This window comes from Gopherus evgoodei, chromosome 4, assembly GCF_007399415.2.
Source record: "Gopherus evgoodei ecotype Sinaloan lineage chromosome 4, rGopEvg1_v1.p, whole genome shotgun sequence".
NCBI lineage: Eukaryota > Metazoa > Chordata > Testudines > Testudinidae > Gopherus > Gopherus evgoodei.
Genome location: NC_044325.1, coordinates 74,507,282 through 74,531,878, shown reverse-complemented (window position 1 = coordinate 74,531,878; position 24,597 = coordinate 74,507,282). Strand labels below are relative to the sequence as shown.

At 38.1% G+C, this 24,597-nt stretch overlaps 1 protein-coding gene across 5 annotated transcripts in view; it reads left to right on the top strand.

Moving 5' to 3' along the window:
- Positions 1–24,597, top strand: part of FUT8 (fucosyltransferase 8) — a 248,110-nt gene that overhangs the window by 72,576 nt on the left and 150,937 nt on the right. For 3 of the 5 annotated variants that reach the window (XM_030559804.1, XM_030559803.1, XM_030559805.1), the window contains exon 1: positions 18,185–18,268. The gene's annotated coding sequence lies outside the window, so the exon portion shown is untranslated. Of the gene's footprint in view, positions 1–18,177; positions 18,269–24,597 lie in introns of those variants that run through there. The other 2 variants (XM_030559807.1, XM_030559808.1) reach the window with 1 other exon arrangement.

Genomic DNA, 24,597 nt, shown 5'->3' with positions numbered 1-24,597 from the left:
GACCCAGGTAGCTGGACCAGTCTCTAGGATGTACCATAAGAATCAGAGAATCCAGCTACATCTAACAAATCAGTAACATCTAAGCAGTCTATTTGTCTCCTTTGCTGAGAGGACAACTGGTCATCTCATAGAGGATACCGTCCTGCATTCATCGTTGCTATATCATCATTAAGGTTCCTTCCCCTTAAAGTGTTTTAGCACACTCTATAAGGGCAAAAGCAGTGTTGTCTGCTTTAAGTCATGTAGCCATCAGTGACATTTTCAGGGTTGCAACTTGGTCATCTGTTCATACCTTTGCCACTCATTATGCGCTCTCTCAATTATCAGGAGATGATGCTAGATTTGGAAGAGTGGCATTGGCGTTCTTGTTCAGGTAGACTCTGATACCCTCTTCTGTCTGGGATTGCTCATGAGTCACCTGAAGTAGAAAGAGTGCAAGCACTCTAAGAAGGAAAGATGGTTACATACCTGTTCGGTAACTGTTTTTCTTTGAGATATGTTGCACATATCCGTTTCATGACTCACTCTCCTCCTGTACATTGGAGTCAAAGATAACGCATGTTTCTGGTGTGAAGGAACTGAACGGGGTCGGGGCAGCTCTGCCCTTTATACCCTTGGCTAGCAGCATGGGTATGTGGAAGGTGCATGTGCTGCCCTGACACATTCCACTATGGGAAAAAGATCTCTGGCATTGATTCACTGGCATGCATGCACCTGAAGTAGAATGGACATGTGTAATGAATCTCAAAGAACATCTGTTCCCAAACTGTTATGTAATTATTTTTTTTCCTTGCAAATTTAATTGAACAGAAGTAGTTCATCATTTATAACTTAGTCATTTTGTGCTATCTTGTCTTCTAAACAGCCTGCTTTTAAAGATCCTTAATTAAGATTGTCTTAGTAATATGCTACATCTCTTACTAAAAATCTAAAGAAACTTTCCCAGCAAGAGAGCATAATGATGGAAGGCACTGCAGACACACAAACAATTATTAGGGAATGATTTTTCAATCAATATGCTATGAAGAGCTTCAAACTGTTAGTGCTTGTGTCTTTCAGCTGTTTCCTGCAGGCCCAAAAACTTAGCTGTAGTAAGGTGACTTTTTATAGAAGTATATTGAATATTTTGTTCTATCACTGAAACAACTTACACATCACTTTTATTGTATAAAGTGCTTAGGGCTATGTGTTGTCCCCAATCTATGTTCTTATAGTAGCATCTACAACTGTGATCCTATTAGGCTGCTACTTTACCTATACAGTTCACTGTTTCTCTAAATATAAGTAGCAGTCTCACAGAGTGAGGGAACATTTTAAAAAACCCTCCCCCCTCAATTCTAATCATTAAAATCTATAGGGAGGGTTCCATATACCCCATAGCCCAATGGGAAATTCTGCATTAAGCACCCCCCAAATTCTTTGGCAAGAAATCCTAAACTGTATAGCAGTGTTAATTTATTGTATCTCCGTAACATCCTTTTTTTCTCCTATCCTTCCTGTGCCTAAACACATAAATGGTTATGTCTCATTGTTGAAAATACTCATTGATGTATAATTCTTTAATGATTTTTAGCAGTGATTATTTTTGATGGGTATCTTTTTATGGTTTTTTTCTTTTAACAGTTTGGCTTTATGACCTGCATAAGTTAATGATGTCATCTGGATGGTTTGGCTTGGAATCATTTTCTTTCTGCTCTTTATGTACCAGAGAAGTTCTTGTAGTCAGTTTCAGCAGTTTCTCTCAGTTCCACAGGCCTTGTCTGCTACTCTATTCTCCATGCAGCCTAGTTGCCCAGTTTGTCTTTCTAGCTCCCCTTCTCCCTGGCTGAAAATGAGCTCTAGCTCTGGCTTTCTGACCTCTCCTGTCTGGTCCTTTAGAACAATGAAGGGAGTGTACACTGTAATCCAATTCCAGAAGAGGCAAGAAGAGATAGCTGCAGGCAGATCCCAGCAGGGCAAGGAGATAGGAAACACAAAGTTGGGTGCCTCCTTTCAGCAAAATAATGAACTCTGCAGGAAAAAATGCTGAGTTCTGTGGTATTTTGAAATAATATGCCAAATTCCATGGCCAAGCTGTTATGCTGAGTTCATGAGGCTCTGAGTGAGATGACAGGGGCAGTGTGCACATTTAAAAGCTGTTGTTTCGGGTTCCTTAAAGACTCAGGGCTTGTCTATACAAAAGTTGCTCTGCTTTAACTAAAGGTGCAGTGCTGCTCCAACTTACTTAAACTCACACTTCGTACAAGCATTGATTTAAATTCAGTTCTTATTTTTTGAGGATAGCTCTGCAATGAAAAGGGATAGGAACTTGACTTTTTAAATGAAAACTGGGATTCTGGAGTATGATTTTGCATGAGCCTGATGAGGAAGAATTTCCCCATCTGACAAAAATTCTCCCTCTGAGTACCAATGGTTTGAGATGTGCTTAATAATCCTTATTCCAGGAGGGAACTTTTGTTTTCTATGGAGTCCAGAACTTTCCTGATGAAATAATTTTCTTTAAGGGGATTAATAGACTGTCTAAGGTCTGGAACAAGACTGGAGTTCTTTTGCACTGAACCTTTAAAGATTTTATAAGATGCTGCCTGTACCAGCCAGTCATACAAGGTGAAAAACAGATACTTTGTAATCTCAAATAACTAAATGTTTGGTAAAACTATAGGTGCTGTGAAGAGCCTGAAGGGGGTAATATCTTGTATTGGTAATGGTCATATCCCAAACAAAAGCATAGCAACTTGCTATACGACTGTCTGATGTTGATATGGAAATGAGCATCTTTCAGATGGAGAGCCTCAAACCAGTTATTCAGAGAAAGTAAAGGGAGATGAGGGCCTGAATAAGCATTGGAAATTTTAACCTCTTCATTTAACTGAACATTTGTGGTCTGTAATGTCCTTTGACATTTGAGTAGAAATTTTTCACTTGGAAATTTTCTAATACTTCTGTAATCTTTGGGTGAGCCAAAGTTTATTTCATTGCCTTTCTCCAGAGCCTTAAAAAAACCATCTCCCATAGAAGAGCAACTTTGAAACCCAGAATTCAGTCTCTAAAGACATTCCGCAAGGTCTGCAGGGTCTAACTCAAATTCAAGTCCCCAAAATAACAAAAATCCCTAACTGGCTTCAAGACTGAGCTTGATAAGTTTAGGGAAGGGTTGGTATGATGGGATTGTCTACAGTGGTAGCATGTGGCCCATCGGTGACTGCCAGTAGCAAAAATCCCCAGTGGCTGGAGGTGGAGAAGGCTTTGAGTTACTACAGATAACTCTTTCCCAGTTATCTGCCTGGTGGGCCTTGCTCACATGCTCAGGGTCTCACTGATTGTCATAGATGGGGTTGGGAAGGAATTTTCCCCTAGGTCAGATTGGCAGAGAAAAGGGGAGGTTTTTGTCTTTCTTTGTAGCATGTAGGCATGGAGTCACTTGCAAGTTTAAACTACTGTAAATGGTGAATTCTCTGTAACTTTTGAAGTCTTTAAACTATGATTTGAGGACTTCAGTAACTCAGCCAGAGGTTAGGGGTCTATTACATGAGTGAGTGGGTGAGGTTCTGTGGTCTGCAATGTGCAGGAGGTCAGACAAGATGATCACTATGGTCCCTGCTGACCTTAAAGTCTATAAGTCTAACTTAATTCTTAAGTACCAACTTTATAAAGTCTTATGATAAAGAAACATTAAATAATAATAATAATAATAATAATAATAATAATAATAATAACTACAACTTAATTTCTATAACATAACATGGCTACTTTATAATCCACATACATTATCTTCATAGTTATGCATAAATATAAATAAAGAAAACAAATCTAAACAGGTCAATCCCCACAGAAACCTGCTGCAAAATGTTTCAGAGTTAAGGAAAACAGCCTGCTTTCTGCTTCTGTAGCTCAGCTTCTCCCAAGCCACACAAGGCACATGGCTTTTTGAAAAGCTGCTGCCCTGGCTACTGGCTCTCATGAAGTCTGACCTGAGCAACAAGGAACCTACTGAGCATACCCAATACTACCACATCCAATTCCAGAAACTTCTGGATATAGAGCACTAATTGTGCATGTACCTAGCAACAATGAACCAGACAACTCATTCCTACCTGCTCCCTATATATCTCTTGAAGAGAGATCTCCGTATTAGGCACGTGGGTTATACTTCTATAGCACCCAGCTTCAGCTTGGGATTGGGCTCTGCTTTCACTAGCCTTGTGTTGGGAGGCAGTATTGAGAGGAAGTGCACCATGCAGTGCTGCTTGAGGACTTCTGTGAAGTTAGTGGAGCTATGCTGATTTACGTCCGCTGGCTTATATCTGTCTCAGAGTCTCTGAAATCAGATCTGTTATTTTTTTCTGTATTTCAGTTTAAATATGAATGTTCCAGGCAACTAATATAGTTACTTTTGAAAATATCTAGCTAAAAGGTCAATTCAGCTTTTAAACACCTTATGGTGCAGAAACATAGTGTTGAATAGTTTGTGTCTGTCATTATTCACTAATTGATTCACAGTGGCATGACTCGATATATTAATTTTTGTAGTTACCTTTTGCCTTAATAGAGCTCTTAAATAAGACATTTGCCTTATTAATATTTTACTCATAGCCCATAAATTAAATCCTTCTCTAATCATCTCTACAAGTTCTATACATTTGTGATTTTTAATATGTCCTCATAGGTTTTTGTAGTTAACAGCTTTCTTCTAAGGTTTCTATATACTCTTAATCTTTTCTTCTGTATTTTGGCATTACCACTTCTGTTATACGAAGACCAAAACGTTATTCTAGCTTTAGTGGCCTGATATGTCTAAAACTTTGTAACCCATTGGTAAAGATATGATGTTGTCTTGGAGGTCATGGATTCTGTGACTTCAATGGACCTCTGTTATTTCTTTGGCTTTAGCCCCCACCGCAACAGTGGGACTGTAGCAGCCGTCTACCCCTGCCACAGGAGGAGCAGCAGGGCTAGAGCAGCAGCTGGTGGTCTGCGGCCAGGGCTGTAGCAGCAGTGGGGCTGGGTCAGCCCCCTGCGCTGGAGCAGCGGTGGTTATCCCCTGCTGCAGTAGCAGCAGCAGAGTTGGATCAAATTCTGGCGCTCCAGCCTTCTGAACAGTTTCATTTCTCTAAGTATACCAAAGCCAGGTGTGGAAGTGATGAAAAGGGAGTGATACATAGGACCTGTTTTGTCATTGTTCGTAGACAACAAATAATTGTACTGATTCACTAACTAGAAAAAAATCTAAATAAAATTAATAGCGGAGTTGCTCTTGTGTGATAGATGCTAGATCTTGCTTAATGATTGTCCTTGTGCATTTGAAGGAGCTATTTCAAATCCTATAAGATGTGTTTGTGCACCATTGACCTAGCTAAAATGTGAATACCTCTGTGGTTGAGAGAGTATATCTAATTAAATATAACATTTCAGAGTCCTTAGTAAAATATGTAGTTAATCAATACAGTGACATCTTTCACTTGTAGTATTGAGTTAAAAACAGGCAAAAAGAGAAAAGTGTTAAAAAAATAACTTACTTAAAATGTATATGATGTCCTGTGTAGTACAGGGAAAGTTAATTCCTCCTTTAGTTTCAGAATATTTACCTTATAAAATGTTCTTAAAGGGAATGCTTTTGCCTAATTGATCCCCAGTGACAAAAATATGCCAAGAAAATTTGCTTGTATGTTAAAGAACTGTATTCTAATCAACTTTTTTTTTTAAGAAGAGCTAATTATATTAAAAGTCAGATAGTCAGTCAGTTATTATCATTCAAATCTGTGCTATAGTAGGAAGTTTGAGCTAATGGTAATTACATTGTAATTTCAAGAGAAATTTTGATTAATGTACTGATCTTAGCACTTGACATTCGTGATTTAGTTATAAGAAGAGTTAAAAAAACAAAACTAAAATACCATTAAAGCTATGACAAAAGATATCAAAGCTCGTGAAATTCAGACATAAGGCTAATAGGGCATTCTTACAGTATCTCATACCATTGTTTAGAGGAGGAGGGAGGAATGGGGAGAAGACACTGACTTCATTCAGAACAGCTTCAGCTTTAATTTTGAGCTTCCTGTGTTTTCAGGTTTGGTTTATTCACCTTAATATTGTTTAGATATTTTGTGTATTTAATTTCCTTGCTTTTCTAAAATAAAAGTAAAAACTTTTCTCTTTGAAGTTGTAACATATATTGTGTGGACATTGAATAGCTGAAGGAATTTTTATAGGCTTAAACAAGTGTATGTTGTGGCACAATGGGCCGAAATATCACAGCACTCACCCCTAAATTTTATGGTAATATTCATTTTTTCTATTGTTTGTGAAATACTCTTCAATCTCATCCTTCAGGCTCCACAAACACACACAACTGTGGTTTAAACTTAAAACGGTAATTGATGTAAAAAAAAGTCAATAGGGAATGCTTTCAGTGTTCTCCATTTCCCATTCCTTCCCTCCATGTTTTCCCTGTCCCTGCACCTTGGCAATCATGACATTGTTCCTTCCTCTCACCTTACTCCCTTCAGTTTTCTCAATTCTGTGCATGTCCCTGGACTCTGGACACCATGGAATTGTCCAGGCAGCTCAGCCCAGAACTTACTTCCTTCCACGTGCACTAAGGAAGGTGGGGAGATTGTAGGCAACCTCACTGGCTCATTTCCAATGGTTTTGGTGCTGTGTGATTCTGCCTATGCATCTGGCTTCTCTTAACTTCCTGGGTGTAAGTGTGACTCAGATTTCCTCAAGGCTGCCAAGTGTTGCACATCTTGTATAGCAGTTACACATTTGTCACCCTGAATCCTAATACATCCATCCGAGCTTTGGCCAGGCTGAAGTTGCACCTTCCATCGGCTGATCTGGCTGCAGCTAAAAAGGCAGCCAGTGTCGTCTTTCTCACTGCTTCCCATGCTGGATCCCAGCCATTAAGGAGCAGTGAGAGGCAAGAGTTGGTAGAAGCCACAGAGGGGAGTGTCAGCTACAACATAAAGTGAGGGGCCCAATATTGGCCTAGCTCCCTCGTCTTTTCCCTTGCAGCCAGCTGCAACAGCCTCTTCCCACCTCCCTAGCATCCTGCCAGTTGTTGCTAACACCTAGCTATTCCTGCCACCATCAACAGCCGCCGGCCATATGAGAAACTAATTTCTAACAGCTATGCTCTTGAGTACTCTCTACCCTGCTCCAGCAGCCTCAGGCAACCTACAAACATCCACCCACTGCAACTCCAGACACCTCCGTTACTTCTAGCTGCCCCACTATTCTCAGGCACTTGAGCACACACCTACTCAGCTATTGCCTCAGATTTCCTCTTACATTTTCTAGGTTATTTCTGCAACCATATAAGGGCCAGAAACATCGATTTTTAAAAAGAGCTTCTGGATTACAGTTCTGTGATAAGTGTTGAATTCCATGTCTGTTGAACCACAGGTAACATGGAGTTCTGGCTGTGGGATACAGAGACTCTTACCTTGCCAGATTACTAATTAAAATTTATCCCAATCCAGTACTCACTAAGTTGTTATAGTATCAGAGGGATAGCCATGTTAGTCTGGATCTGTAAAAAGTGACAAAGTCCTGTGGCACCTTATAGACTAACAGACATGTTGGATCATAAGCTATCGTGGATGAATACCCACTTTGTCACATCCGACGAAGTGGGTATTCACCCATAAAAGCTTATGCTCCAATATGTCTGTTAGTCTATAAGATGTCACAGGACTCTTTGTCACTTAAGTTATTACACTTAGGTGTCTGTTAGCACACTATATGAAATCGATTGTTTTAAATCTAGTTATAAGTGTATAGCAGTAGACTTAAAAAAATCCACATTCACAATTAGTTGGTGTCTGGCCTTGGTCTGGCAGTGATAGTTAAAGATTAAACAGGTACTGTGACAGTCTGCATACTTATATTCACCCTTTTAACAAGACTATGATACATTTTGTACAAACTATGCGTTGTGAGGTATCATTTGAAAACTCATAATTTGCTTATTATTGTGCTGGGAAACTATGTGGCAGTGTTGTATGTAAAGTTATAAGATTATATTGTGTATAACATTGCTTAGATATGTTCCATGTTTAGTAAAGCAGGCACAAATTCATTCCTTAGAGACAAAAGGCAAACTGACATCTCAGCCAGGTGTCAGCAAAATCAAATGGACCTGGTTAAGCAGCCATTATTTGGCAGGAAAAAGGGTGTGAATGACAAATTTCCATTTTGGCAAAGAAACAGCTGGAAGTTCCTGTACCCACAGATTTGCTGTCTCCTGAACCTCAACTGGAGATAATTTTCAAAGAAAAGTATAAAGAGTGGGGAAATCATCTCTCCCTTTATCTCTACGCATGGCATTGACTACACTTGAAGAACAAAGGAGGCATCATTAAATTGGGGAGAGATCCTGTCTGAAAGGAGATCAGTAAAATTGCTGCAGCAGGTGGTGAGAGATTATTTGCTTTGAATTCTCTTAGCTTATTAAGTTAGATGTTGCATTTTACTTAGGAGAGATCCCAGAAGACTGGAGAAGGGCTAACATAGTGCTCATCTTTAAAAAGAGGGAAAAGGAAGAGCTGGGAAACTTATAGACCACTTAGCCTGACTTTGATACCTGGGAAGCTACTAGATCAATATATAAAACATTCAGTTTGCGAATACCTGGAAGATTAAGGGGTAATGACTAGCAGCTAGCCTGGATTTACCATGAACAAATTATGCCAAACTAGCTTGATTTCTTTCTTTGACAGGGTAACTGATTTGATGGGTATAGGGAATGCGGTGGACATAATATACCTGGACTTCAGCAAGGCTTTTGACGTAGTCGTACATGACATTCTGATAAGTAAGCTGGAGAAATGCAGGCTCAACAGAACTATCATTAAGTGGATACATAGTTTGTTAAACAACTGTGAACAAAGATTAACTATTAATGGAATGGTGTTGGATTGGAGGGATGGGCTCAAGTGAGGTTCCGCAGGGTTCTGTTCTGGATCCAGTGTTAATGACCTAGATGTAGGAATAGAGATTATATTGATCAAGTCTGCAGATGAGACAAAGCTTGGCGGGGGAGGGAGATAGAGCTAAAATTCAGAGGGATCTTGAAAAATGGAGAACTGGGGCTTAGACAACAAAATGAAATTCAACAAATAAATGCAGGGTGCTACACTTAGGAAAGAAAAAAACAAGTGGACAAATAGAAAATGTGGGAGGGAACTGGCTTGGCAGCAGCGCTGCTAAGAAGGATCTGGGAGTTGTGGTGGATCGCAACCTCAATATGAACCCGCCGTGCGATGATGTTGAAATAAAAGCAAATGCAATTTTAGGTTGCATTAACAGAGGCATAGGATGCAAGTCATGAAGTGATAATACCACTCTACTCGGTGCTGGTTAGGCCTCAGCTAGAGTACTGTGTACAGTTTTGGTCACCAATGTATAGAAAGGATGTAAAGAAACTGGAAAGGATCTAGAGGCAAGCGACAAAGATTATCAAAGGGATGGAATGCAAGCAAAGGGAGAAAGGAACTGGCTATGTTTAGTTTGGAAAAGAGAATGAGAGGATATGATAGCAGTCTTCAGATACTTGAAAAGCTGCCATAAAAAAGATTGAGAAAAGTTGTTCTGTTTTGCCACAGAGAGCAGGACATGAAGCAATGGGTTCCCACTACAGCATAGCAAATTTAGATTAAATCTCAGGAAAAACTTCCTAACTGTAAGACCAGTAAGACAATGGAACAGACTGCCTCTGGAGGTTGTAAAAACTTCTTCACTGGAGGTTTTCAAAAGGAGGCTGTATAGCCATCTATCTTGGATGCTTTAGACTCAACAAATCCTACATCTTGACAGGGGGTTAGACTAGATAACTGGTGCAGTCTTCTAACCCTATGATTTCTTAGTACCCAATTCTGACTTTTATGCCTCATTATTTGTAATGATTTAAAATCTATCTTTCTGTAGTTAATAAATGTGTTTTATTGTTTTAACTAAACTAGTGTGTTTTGGATTGAAGTGTTTGGAAAACGTCATTTGAGATAACAGGATTTGTCCATATCATTTTCTGTTAATAAAAAGATGGACTTTAACTTGTAGTGTCCAGGAGAGGGCTGGACAACATAAGATGCACATTTCTTGGTGAAAGTCTGGGACTGGGAATTTGCTGGTCTTGCTCTGCAGTGTGATTCAAGGGTGGCTGGCTGTAATACTATTGCAGTATAACTGGGAGTAATTTACATGCCGGAGGCTGCCTGTGAGCAGGGCAGAAGTGGTTGCTCTCACAATGAAGCAATGTAAAAGTAACCCCAGGTTGGAGAATCGAGGGGGCGCTACTGTTCAACCATCCAGATTGTACCCTGGGTTATGTCACAGGTACCAGTTCTCAAGTTCCCTCTACTGCCTGGAATTGGTCCTTCCAGATTAGGATTGAGGCATGTTGGAGAGGCAGTGTGTTACTACTATCACTTGTATATCTTTTTATGTGTATTCTTCATTTTTAAGATTAAAAAAATGTTTCTAGGTTCAGTTCAGTCTTAAATGCTTTTTGTGGCTTAGGTCTGTCTTTTAAGATTTTAAGGTCCCTTTACATCTACATCTGCTCATAGAGATATGGCTCACAGGGCTGGGCATGTTTTCCAAGTATGACATGCATTTTATTGATTTCAGGTATTGTAAAATCTGGGAAAATTGAGGACATAGTAGGAGCCTTATCTTTGCATTTTCTTGGTTAGTGTGTTTGCTAGACCCTAATGTTAGTTAAACATTTTTTTATTGGTGCAGTTATGATACCCTGTACTCCACTCTGGAAGACTAGTGTTGACCTTGGTACTGGATCATATACCTCTGCCTTGCTGCCAGGCTTGTTGCTGAAGAATTTTGGGTCAGTGCCATGTGGGTTGACACCCTGGGGAATTTGGTACTAGAACAAAAGAGCATTGAACTGACTCTATAGGCCTTTCCAATCTCAAATCAGCAGGAATCTGTTTAGGTTCTCATGGGTAATGTGGTTATGTACTACCTCAACAGAGAATAGCTCAGTCTATCATCTTGTGTATCCATCTGTGGGAATGGCACATTTGGAATCAGGTGACCCATTGCTCGTTCACTTGGAAAGGGTGAAAAGAATGTAGTCAACAACCTCAGCTGCACAAGCATTGCCACAGTGAGAGTAATTAACTATTGAAACAGTTTACTAAAGGTTGTGGTAGCTTCTCCACCACTGACTGCCATTTTTTAAAGCAAGATTGGATGTTTTTTCTAAAAATATGGTCTAGGAATCATTTTAGGGGAAGTTTTATGGCCTGTGTTATACAGGGAGTCAGACTAGATGATCACAGTGGTCCCTTCTGGCCTTGTAATTTATGGATCTATGAATCATGGCTGCCACCCAGATCATCTCCTGGGATCTCAGGTCTTCGTCATCCTGATCCTGAAAGATGTCCTGACCAGACTAAGCCAGAGAGAAGAAGACAGATGACATGGCACCTTCACCAGTTCCATCTGAATCCCAAACATCACCAGGGTTGTGAGACTTCATCTGTCTTCCTCCCACACCCCACATGTCCTTTTCCTTCTCCAGTTTATATATTTTACTTCCTCTCTCTCCTTTTTCCTTCTGTCTAATAAGTGTCTGGCTTAGCCAGCCAAGGTTGTATATTTTGCAACACCGCTCTAAGCCTGTGACCATAGAGGCAGCTGAAAGCATCTAAGCTTCCTGAAGCTGGTGCAAATTAGTCAGCTCTCAGAGTGGCTATTAAGACTGTGTATTGGGCCTCTGTTTTTCCACCAGTGAGGTTGCAAGTGAAATTCAGCACCACAGACAAAAGTTGCATTTTTATCTCTGCTGTTTATTTTTTCTCCTCTTTTGTGTGTGTTTATCTTGTTCTGTGTTCTTAGGAAGTGGGATCGGACTTTAACAGCAACAATAACAGCTCCAGCCCGTCTCTACTAACTTCTGTTTTCTCCAAAAGGACAGTTTTTGCCATTTTAATACAATCTAAAGACTGTCAAACAAGGGATTTTTCCTTCTGAAACCTCTCTCCAACTAAAGTGAGCAAAGGATGTTGTTAAAATGAAAACCTTATTTAATATTTACATTTCAAATGCTTTAACTGTTTTTCCTTTTTCTGTATCCTTTAATAAAATGTTAAGAGGATTTTGATAATGTTTTTCCCATGGTACTAAGCAGGCTAAGGTTTCTGTATACCAAACCCCGAACATTGTTTGAGTGTTTAATGTTCTTTGGTGATAGGGTTATGTTAACGCCTTTGACTATTCGGGCCCATATGTTCCATGCAAATAAATACATCTACCAAAGACATTAGAATAGCTCAGAATAGATACTGGTAGTTTTCACCCAGGTGTGTTTCTGACCTACACCAGTCTCATTTTTAATAGCTAAAAGTAGGGTTGTCAATTAATTACAGTTAACTCATGCGGTTAATTAAAAAAATTAATCGTGATTAAACACAGTTTTAATTGCACTGTTAATAGGAGAACATGAATTGAAATGGAGAAAAACATCCAAAAAAATTTAATACATTTTCAAATATATTGATTTCAATGACAACACAGAATACAAAGCATACTGTACTCACTTTATATTATTTTTATTATAAATATTTGCACTGTAAAAATGACAAAAGAAATATTTTTCAGTTCACCTTATACAGATATTGTAGCGCAATCTTTTTATTGTGAAAGTGTAACTTACAAATGTAGATTTTTTTTCTTGTTACATAACTGCACTCAAAAACAAAACAATGTACAACTTTAGAGCCTACGGGTCCACTCAGTCCTATTTCTCTGTTCAGCCAATCACAAGGAAAAATGAGTTTGTTTACATTTATGGGAGATAATGCTACCCACTTCTTATTCACAATGTCACCTGATAGTGAGAATAGGTGTTCGCATGGCACTTTTGTAGCCAGCAGCACTGCAAGGTATTTACATGCCAGATATGCTAAACATGCCTATGCCCTTCATGCTTTGGAAACCATTCCAGGGATGTGCTTGCAAATGTAAACAGACTTGTTTGTCTGAGTGACTGGCTGATTAAGAAATAGGACTGAGTGGACTCCTTGGTTCTAAAGTTTTACATCTTTTTATTTTTGAATGCAATTTTTTTTTGTCCTACATTTGCAAGTTCAACTTTCATAATAAAGAGATTGCATTACAGTACTTGTAATGGAGGAATTGAAAGATACCATTTCTTTTGTTTTTTGTGCAAATATGTGTAATAAAAATAAATATAAAGTGAGTACTGTATACTTTGAATTCAATGTTGTAATTGAAATCAATATATTTGAAAATGTAGAAAACATCCAAAAATATTTAAATAAACAATATTCTATTTTTAACAGTGTGATTGAGATGAATTTTTTTTAATCGCTTGACAGTCCTAGTTAAAAGGTGTTATTGAGACACTGAAAACTTAAGTGCAAACTTCTGTATCTGTAAAAGCAGCAGAGAGTCCTATGGCACGTTATAGACTAACAGACGTATTGGAGCATGAGCTTTCGTGGGTGAATACTCACTTCGTCGGATGCATGTGCTCATGCTCCAATAAGTCCGTTAGTCTATAAGGTGCCACAGGACTCTTTGCTGCTTTTACAGATCCAGACTAACACAGCTACCCCTCTGATACTTCTGTATCTGCTTTCTCCACTGCTTCTGTGTTCCTCCTTCATGAGACAGTGTGTTGCCTCTCTAACCCTGATCAGTATTTACATGGTTGAAAAGAAAAACTAAATTTATTTCTAGTCTAGGGTGTCTGGCAGGGGTTCTCAAACTTGTTTATAGGGTGGATCACATTTAATAACTGTTCTCTCTGGACCATCTTCTTTCCTTTTCATTTTGATGGAATCACTTTCCGTTTCATTCACAATTGCATGTCATCCCTGTTGAAACTATAGCAATTGTTTAATGTAAAAATAATGTTCATTTTCCACCTCTTTTATTGAATATGTTATAGAAATTCTATGCATCTTTTTTTAATAGCATATCTAAAATATAAACAAGGGTGGCATTATTCTCATCACAGTATCAAAATATAGAAAGACACATGATAGGTGTGAGTCTTATTTATTTTAAATAATTGTTTCCCATTTCCTTCTGAACTAGTCCAGGTTCAGTGTTGTTTATCTGTCCTTTAATTCAATTTAGTAGTTGTAAATCAGAAGAAACCAAAATCATGTAACTGACAATCTCTCTCTGTGAATTACCAGCATGTGATTGGTGAACCACTAATTGTTTAAGGCAGTGGTTCTCAAAGCCGGTCCGCCACTTGTTCAGGGAAAGCCCCTAGTGGGCCGAGCCAGTTTGTTTACCTGTCATGTCTGCAGGTTTGGCCGATTGCAATTCCCATTGGCTGCGGTTCACCACTTCAGGCCAATGGGGGCTGCGGGAAGTAGCACAGGCCGAGGGATGTGCTGGCCACCCTTCCTGGAGTGGCAAACCGTGGCCAGTAGGAGCCGCGCTTGGCTGAACCTGCGCATGTGGCAGGTAAACAAACCAGCTCAGCCTGCTAGGGGCTTTCCCTGAACAAGCGGCAGACCGGCTTTGAGAACCACTAGTCTAAGGATCACAGTTTGGGAGTCTTTGGCCTATGGTATTAAAGCACAGTCTTTTCTGTATCTTTGCCAAAAATTATTTAGTAATAATATTAGTGTTTACACAACCAGTTTGGGATGGATTTAAATAATCTAAATTAATGATTTAAATCTGCAAGCAGGAAACCTTGATTTAAATAATTGATTTTAGTCTTATTTGTATTTGTACATTTTTAGTTATCTTTTCTAAAGAAAGACTGATTCTCATTGGTTAGTAATGATTAAAACATTTTGATTTGCAACTAAATATAGCCTTTACACTAAATTTGGTACTTCTTTTTACTGTCCAGGAAGATACTGTGTCCATACATATTTGTTTAAGCAATTGTATAGCTTAGTATACATTTATTCTGAGTCTTAATTTTTACAACTTTTTGTGTTAGAAAATGGCAAATGATGGTTTTCTTATTTACTAGATGATTGTTTTTACTTGCAATTTGTGTAAGATTACATTTGGATGGAAATTGGAATTCAGTCAAAAATGCTCAAACACAGCATTTCAAAATTATCTATTAGTTGAATAAAACTACCTTAAATGTGTTGAATACACAAGAAAAAATTAACTATCAAACAGTGTTTTGCAATTTAAAACTAAACGATTTATTAGACAAAGGAAATATTAACCGTGTTTATTGAATTTAACTGATTGTCCCAATGTCATTCAAATTTTTAGAAGTAGTGGATCTCGCTTTCTCACACCTAGTTATACATAGGTTGGAAGAGGGAAAACAAGCTTTTTCTGCTCCCAGTCAGTCGCTTAGCTTTGAATGAGAGCCAGTCATTGAATTGAACTGATTGAATAAACTGAAATGAAGAAACTATTCTCTCTGCACCTACAGAAGAGATTACTGCTGTTAAAAGCTGGTTGAGCACTTCAGCATACTCTGGTTCCAGGTTCTTAGACAGTGACTTCCACCAGTTCAGTGGTGTGACTTTCTGTAAAACTTTGTACTGCTTGAATATTATTTTAATTTAAATAGTTCAAATAGATTACAGTAAGTTTTGGCTTTCACATGATTTGAAATTCACTTTTAAATAGGTTTATTTTAGAAAAGAAAAATCCAATTTAAATAAACTTTTTTATAAATATTGCTATCCACCCTGTACACAACTTATTTAGATCCATGGCTATGTGACTGACTACTTATTCTTTCTGCAAGTAAACTGAATATTGTGAGGACAGTAAGGATGACATTTCAGTTTTATCCTTTAAAGATGGATAAACAGGAATGTAAATCTTTTTGTAGAGCCAGGAGAAATACACTAAAAGAGAGGGCTTGGAGCAATGTATGTGCTATTTCTTGAAAGAGAACTAGGATTAACAAAATTTAGTTTTCTGATTGTCTGAATTATGTTTTTTGGTCTAGTAGGTCTTGAAGGAGGCTGTTGATGTTTGCTTTGGCATTGACGAGGAATTTATTGAATTTTTGAGTGTTTTAGTACATTACCTCACCAATTTAAAACATATTCAGTTTTCTTGCATTTTGTTTTTTTCACTGATCTTTATATTCCTTTAATCTTATATATTCAAGGGTGTGTGTCTGTGTAATTGGATAAAAATATTTAAAGGAAGTAATGTTTTTTATAAGGAACCCTTATATTTATTTATAAATTGAGTAGTCTGGTATTTAATTTATCAGAGAGATGATTAAAAATCATTATTCCATAATGCCTTTTTCATTAATTCGTCTTACTAAGAGTTATGATTTTTTAAACATTAATCATAAAGTTAGAATATCAAAATAATTTGGTAAAGACACATTAATTTACTCTGGATTTGTGTAAAATATGAATATTTTATACTCCATAACATCTTTCATCTAAGGATTTGAAAGTGCATAGTAAAGATTAATGAATTAAGCGTCAGACATCACAGTGAAGTAGGTAAGTATTAAATTCTTCACTGGTGGAAAACTGAGGCATACTGACATTATGACTTGCCCAAATTACTCAGTGAGTCAGTGCAAAGTATGAACTTTTGCAGAGTTTGACATCAGCCATTCTATGACCACTAGACCATGTTTTCCCTGTTGTAAATATGACAGTAAATGAAATGTGGTGATTTCTAATTTATGATTTAAAGAAATGTGAGTTTTAAATCTGTTGTCTGAAGTAAGCTGCTTTTAAAGATGGCAAATCAATCTCAAAAATCCTTCAGTAGATGAATGAAAAGCAGAACTGAAGGCATCGTAAGGACAGAAATCAGATACTCTTTTGGCTGTATTGCATAACAGAAAATTACAGAAAAATGTGTTTATAGAAAGTTCAGGGACTATGGCCCCAAATCAGGATAATTCATAATCATGTCCTTATGTCCCATTGGAGTTTATTGGGACATAAGCACATGCTTAATGTTAAATGCATGCTTAAGTATTTTCCTCAAATAGGGCCTAATAACTGGGGGATTCAGAGCCTTTAGGATTACAAACAGAATAGATAACCTACAATACTATTGCATCCTCTTCTTTAACTGACCTGCAAATGATTGCTACCTACTATTAAAAATGGGCGACTTTTATAAGAACAATCCATCACATCTTTAAGTAGTTTTGATCTATGAGCAGAAAGTAGACCAAACTTGGGAAAATACTGAATTCAGAACATTCAAGATTATATTTTAAAAGAGAATTGTATATAATCTCAAATAATTATCAGCTGTATATTATATCTCCTGTAAATGTCCTTCAAAACCATGTTCTTATTTCTTTAGCTATGACTTGCACTGGCTACTGGAAATCCCATTCATTACAATAAGTAGAATTGAGCTAGCCAAAAGTTATGGTGGTTATTCACTATACTTTTGTATGTAGGAGATATCAGTATCTCAATATTTGGGTTTTGGAGCACCCCAGAGGCTTTGTCCTAATTTTTAAGGTGACATGGAAGAGTGTCTGATTGTATTCCAATGGTTCGACCAATGCACATCTGGCTGATTTGGTGCATCATTTTTCTGTTTTGAACGTCTTATCTGGAAGGAAGGAAGCTGTGCTATGAGGATTTGAGAATGGTGGGATTAAAATGGAGACAAGAATGAGGGATGGATAAGGGGGATAATGCAGAGTTTTGTGATCCAAAACAGTAGTGTTACAGGCATTACAAGCCCTCTGTGTGGGTGCACCCACTAGATATATACATCAAAAATTAGATATTTTAATTTACTAAACTTGATTTTTTTGGTAGATTAATGTTGACAGAATTTTATCTAGGAAATATATAAATGTGTGTTTCCAGTGAAGAGCATCTTATATTTTTTTGGGATCACCTTAGAATGGTTTCTGAGATGTTAAAATTTATTAATGAATCTATTCTCAGGTATCGGCTTTCTAGTATATTTGTAACATGTATTGTCAGAATAATCTTTTTGATGCATTAGTTCTTCAATATTTAAGTGCTTTCTGTTATTTGATGCCATTTTGGCAATATACATGTTGAACAAAATCTAGTAGAGTTGAAGACAATGGATATATCACTTTTTACTTCAATAATATGCCATATTATGTTTTTACATTTGCACTTTGGGCTGTGGCAGTATTTGCTATACTACAGAATAAAATGCTGTCATTGAAATTATGACTAATTTGTTTGTTTGGGTTTTTTTGAGCAGTTAATTTCACCGACTGCTGGATCAGAGGAAACAGTTATTTCCCTAGAAGCCCATCATACAACTGTTCCTATTTCCTACTGTCATGGAGAAGGTAAGTTGTTTTTCAGATTTATTGATTACTGTTCATATCTGACATCTGGAAATTTGAAACTCAATGAGTTGTGATTCTTCAAGTGATTGTTCATAGATAGATAGATAGATGGATATAGATATTCCATAGTTGATAAGTGCATGCCCAGTGCACTCAAAATAGAGACTTCAATCAGCAATACCAGTTGGGACAGCGCTTGCACCCTGCATGTTATTGTGCTTCCAACTGAGGGACAAAACGATCAGGCCATCACAACTACCCTTCATTCCTTCTCACTGCCTATGGCTATGAGTCTGAGCTCTCCTCTTTTATCACGCATGCCCTCTATAGTCCTAGTAAATACATTTTAAATAGTCCAATTATTTAGTTAGCAGTAGTTTCGTTTAGTATTTTTTTGTGTAGTTTCTATTTTTTCTTGTTGAACAATATTTCTTTGCCGCCGAGAAGTACTTGGTATCAGTTCGCTCACCATGATAAACCGTAAGTCCTTGGGATTCAAAAATTACCCATCCTGGGAAGCTGTCATGCTGCTCACTGTTGGTCATATAAGATGTTTGATCTGCCTTAAGGAAGCACACATCTCTGATAGGTATGACATTTGCAGACCATTTTAGATCTGCAAGATAAATTCACATGTTTAAAGAGAACTTATCAAGAAAGAAGGGCCTTTCATTTTTTATTTATTCCAAAAAAAAAGAGTAATTCATAATTAATTTGTTTCTTACCAATTTCCACTGGAAAATTGGACCACTCAGGTACCTGAAAATACTCATTATATTAAGAAAATCCAATGCATTATGGTAGGTAGATTTGTATGTGTTAGTGGTTGGTTAATCTGAGTGTATATGTGAGGCTGTCTGTTATAGTAAGGCAATATAATGTTGAGTCCTAAATAAAGAAATACTGAAGGTTAGCAAGCTGCCGTCTCCTCCTTCGAGAGCAAGGAGTCAGGTCAGAAGTACTCCTACTTTTCTTTATATTTTTGCCTTTTTTTCTTTTTTTACTGTCCTTCTGCTCCCGATATTTACCCAGAAAACTGAAATTAATTTTTTGCACCAATATTCACCTGTGTTTTTGCAGTGAAAATTCCTCAAAAATTTTAAGCATAAAAAACAAAACAAAAAACAAAAATGAAGAGCCTTGTTCAGGCATTCATGAGGATAGACTCAACTCTTTAGATCCCAGCCAAGGAAGTTCAGGACAGGCCACATAAATTGCTACACATCTTACATATGTCAGTACCTGGACACCTCGCCCTCCCCATCATGGGGTTAACTAAAAAAAAAAAAAAATCAAGATAAAAAAATTAATCACTCTGTTAAACAATAGAATACCAATTCAAATTTTAAAATATTTTTGGATGTTTTTCTACATTTTCAAATATATTCATTTTGATTACAACACAGAATACAAAATGTACAGTACTTACTTTATATTTTTATTACAAATGTTTGCACTGTAAAAATGATAAAAGAAATAGTATTTTTCAGTTCACCTCATAGAAGTACTATAGTGCAATCTCTTTATTGTGAAAGTGTAACTTACAAACGTAGATTTTTTTGTTGTTGCATTGTTTTGTTTTTGAGTGTAGTTATGTAAAACATTAGAGACTACAAGTCCACTCAGTCCTACTTCTTGTTCAGCCAATTGCTAAGACAAACAAGTTTGTTTACATTTACGGGAGAAACTGCTGCCTGCTTCTTATTTATAATGTCACCAGAAAGTGAAAGCAAGTGTTTGTATGGCACTTTTGTAGCTGGCGTTGCAAGATATTTATGTACCAGATTCACTAAAGATTCATATGTCCCTTCATGCTTCAATCACCATTCCAGTGGACATGTGTCCATGCTGATGATGGGTTCTGTTCGACAATGATCCAAAGCAGAGTGGACCGATGCATGTTCATTTTCATCATTTGAGTCAGATGCCAGCAATAGAAAGTTCATTTTCTTTTTTGGTGATTCGGGTTCTATAGTTTCTGCATCAGAGTGTTGCTCTTTTAGGACTTCTAAAATCATGTACTACACCTTGTCCCTCTCAGATTTTGGACGGCACTTCAGATTCTTAAACCTCGGGTCAAGTGCTGTAGCTATTTTTAGAAATCTCACTTTGGTACCTTCTTCGCATTTTGTCAAATCTGCTTTGAAAGTGTTCTTAAAATGAACATGTGCTGGGTCATCAGTTGAGCCTGCTATAACATGAAATATATGGCAGAATGAGAGGGGGACATGCATGAGTGGACTTTGTAGATGCTAAAGTTTTACATTGTTTTATTTTTGAATGCAGTGTTTTTTGTACATAATTCTACATTTTTTAAGTTGAACTTTCATGATAAAGAGATTGCACTACAGTAATTATATTAGGTGAATTGAAAAGTACTAATTTTGTTTTTTTACATTGAAACTATTTGAAATAAAAATAATATAAAGTGCGCACTGGATACTTCGTATTCTGTGTTTGTAATTGAAATCAATATTTTTGAAAATGTAGAAAACATCCAAAAATATTTAAATAAATGGTATTCTATTATTATTTAATTTTTTTAATTGCTTGACAGCCCTTGTTAGACCCCATTAAAATGTTATGGCAGACACCAGTATCAGTGACACCCTCATCAAAACATGCAGACCAGTGTTACCAGGTCTCAGGCAGCGAGGTGTTCAGAGGAGTTCAAATACATTGTAGCTGAAGGTCAGCTGTTGGCTAGAACATCACTCCGCCACCCAGATGCAAGTGATACAATGTTTAGGTCTATGGCAAAGTCTGTCACAATGTGTGAATGATCCTGGCTCCTCTTCCTAGATAATTGCAGATAGTTATTGAGGATTTGCAATTTGAGGGTTGTAATTAAGACTTCCCTAATTTTAATGTGTTCAGTTAGATTTCTGCATGCTTTATTATGAAAACCTTAGTTTTATAGTGAAACCATAGTTTACATGACTACTCGGTATAATAAAACAGAACTATGAAACCGTTTAAGTGTTAACTCTTGGTGGAGGTTTTTAATAGCCCCAAACAGAAGAATGCATTTGCTGCATGTTGTCTTGTATGTTCTGAAGTTTTATGGATTTTTTTGTTTAGTTGCAAAACAATGTGTGTTCTTCCAAAACTAGGTTTTAAATGTCAAGCATGTAGTATAACTTCCATGGCATATAAAATTAGTACTGATATTAGCTGAAACAAATCTAAGTTTGGCTTTTTTGAGTAGTGGTCTCTGTAAGTGCTCCACTTTAGGTGTGCATGAGCCTGTGTTCTTCCAATGAGAGATTTTTGGTAGTAATGTCTGTGTGGTTTGGTTTGCATCTGCGTATCCCTGTGCTACTGCCTCCCTTGTTGCCTTTACCTGCAGTTAGAGATGGCGTGTTCTGGTGTCTGTTAGTTTCAAGCTTAGTTAGCCTACTTGTTTTTAAACTTTATATTTTACTTAAATGTATTTTATTTATTATTTTTATTAATTCCACACACACCTCAGTGCTTTTGGGGTTCCCTTCCTCTTTGCTGTTTTCAGGGTCAGGACCTCCTCTCCTCTCCCAGTTTGGCCTCTGTGTGTGCAGCCTCTCTTTGTATGCACCAAACCCCAGGCCTGTAATGAGTATTTTCCTTTCAGTGATGGATATTTTAGCTGCAACCACTGTCTCAGATAGTCCCACAGCTTCAGCTCCAATGAGAAGAGTCCAGAGGACAACTTCAAAGCTCTTTTAAGAAGAAAAGAACTAGATCCCATGATAGAGAACCTAAAAGAAGGGAAAAGTAGCTGCAAAAGTCAGGAAGCAAGGAGACTTCATGTCCTGGTATAGATACTGCTGATACTTCTACCTCCTCCACTACTGAGCTCCCCTTCACATCAGTGAAGACCTCCAGCATGTCGCACATTGAGAAATCTCTTGGCAAACAGTCTCATTTGGTACTCTCCTTGCAGACTTCCAAACACAGAGACTCCTTGAAGAAATAGCCTTTGACCCAGGCAGGTGGTTCAGTATATCATGGACGTAAGGACTGTATGGATCCAGCTGTACCAGCGTCAGTACTGTCAGGTGCATTGCAATCACTCAGTGTCCTATCTCAGTAGTACTGATTAGATTCCCCTCTCAAGTAGATTGTCAGAAAAACTTAAATCTCCTCTGCTGAGAAGGATCAAGAGGGATTTTCTGCTGGTTTCAATGTACCCTTCATTGCTGCCGCAACTTCAGATGAAGGCACTTCTGCCAGTACTAACTCAACCACCAATACAACACAGCCACTGGTACCAACACTTCTGCCCCCCTCACTAGAAATGGGGGAAAAACATCTTGAACTTAGAGATCTCCATCCAAGATTCCATTACCTTCCTGTTTGAACCTCCCTCTCCTGAAATGTATTCTAAGGCAGAGACCCCAGATACCAGTTGACAACTGATCCAACAACCGTCATAGTAGGAGCACCTTGGGGCCCCTCTCCATTCCTTTATGTTGTCTTTAAGGGCTTTAGACATGTTATTGGGCCTTCTGTAATCCTTGGGTCCTGTACAGAGGCCTGTTGAGGATCCCCCAAGAGTTTCAACCACTGGTACCCCAGAACCCCCTTCTTAAAAGGACCCTTTAAAAGAACAAGAGCTGAGAGTGGAGGAAGCCCTGCTATCAAAGACCCCTTCCTTACCAGATGAGGCAGTTATGTTCCCTCCCTTCTCCTGTGAGGATGACATGAATTTCTTCCAAGAACTCATGAAGACGGTAGTTGAATCCTTACAGACCCCCTTGGAAGAGGTGCAAGAACCATAATATGCTTTGACAGATAACCTATGCACATCTCTCCAAAGCAAGGTAGCCTTACCTATAAATGACCTCCTGCTGTCACTAGTCCAAGCAATATGGAAAACACGAGCCGTTATCCCACCTACTTGCAAGAGGGCTGACAAGAAGCAAGATCCCAATCCTTGTATACAGAGGCAATAAAACTTTGGAACTAGTGTATAACCCACCAAATAAACATCTTAGTGGCATATCTGTTAGGTCTACACAAGGCTATAGCAGACATGCTGAGCAGACATTTCTGACAGGATCAAAAATGGTAAATGTGATGCTATGCTACTCAAGATTTTTCTCACCTGGGGCTTCCCAGAGATAGACCTCTTTGGGACATGATTCAACATAAAATGCTGCTGATTTTGCTTGAGGAGGAAGTCACAGTTGCAACTCTTTTTGGGAGAAGCCTTCCTAAAATTTTGATGTCAAATTGTGCTATATGCCCATCCTCCAACACAATTGCTCCTCAGGGTTCTGAACAAACTAAAGCAAGAAAAATTGGTAATTATCCTCATAGAACCAGCCTGTTTGAGGCAGTATGGTTCCTGGATCTGATTTCCTTGTGTCTGCATCCACCTCTGTCTCACCTTGACAGTAGACCTACTAGTCCAAGAATCAGGCACAATAATTCATCTCAATCTCTCCTTCTATATTTCAAGGCCTGGCTCCTTGATGGCTGTTAGGTGTAGAAAAAGATTGTTCTTTTGAAGTACAGAATATGCTGTTGAATAGTCATAAACCTTCCAAGAGAAAGTCTTATCCTAAAAGTGGAAGAGATTTCATTGCTGGAACATCCAGTTGGCATTTTCTCCCTCCGAGTCACACATCACCTACATACTTGAAAACATGCTGAATTAAACTCTGGGCTTGACACTGAGCTCTATCAAAGTCCAACTGGCTGCCATTACAGCCTTTCACCTATCAGTTGAAGGGTTTTCATATTTAGGCACCCTTCAGTATTCAATTCAAGGTTTGTTAAGGGATTGACCAACTTTCCTCACATCAGAGAGTCTACTCCACCATGGGACCTTAATCTAGTTCTCAATGTATTGAGGAGCCATCAAGATGTTCTGTTCTCCATCATGTGGCCATAAGGATTAGGAGAGTTTGGGATACTTGTGACAGATCTATCCAACATGGTATGTGACTGGGACAGGATGATTCTATGTCCCCAACCTCATTTCCTGTCCAAGATCTTCTTGGACTTCCACTTCAGTCAGGACATTCAGTTGCTAGTGGTTTCCCCAAAACCTCACACTTTAAGGCAAGAAGCTATTTTTCATACTCAGGACCTGAGAGGAGCCCTTGCATTCTACTTCAAAAACACCATGCTCTTCAGAGCCTTTCCTAGATTCACTCTCTTGCAGACAAAATGAAGGGAGCCCCTCTTCACACTCAGACTTTGAAAGTGTGTTTGACATGTTATGAAGCTTCTGGAGTACCTCCCCAGCAAAGGTGACTTACCCTAGTGGAATGGGTATCTCCATTGCTCTGCTTAAACACATACCCATGTCAGACCTGTGTAAGGCTGCCACCTAGTTGTCTGTG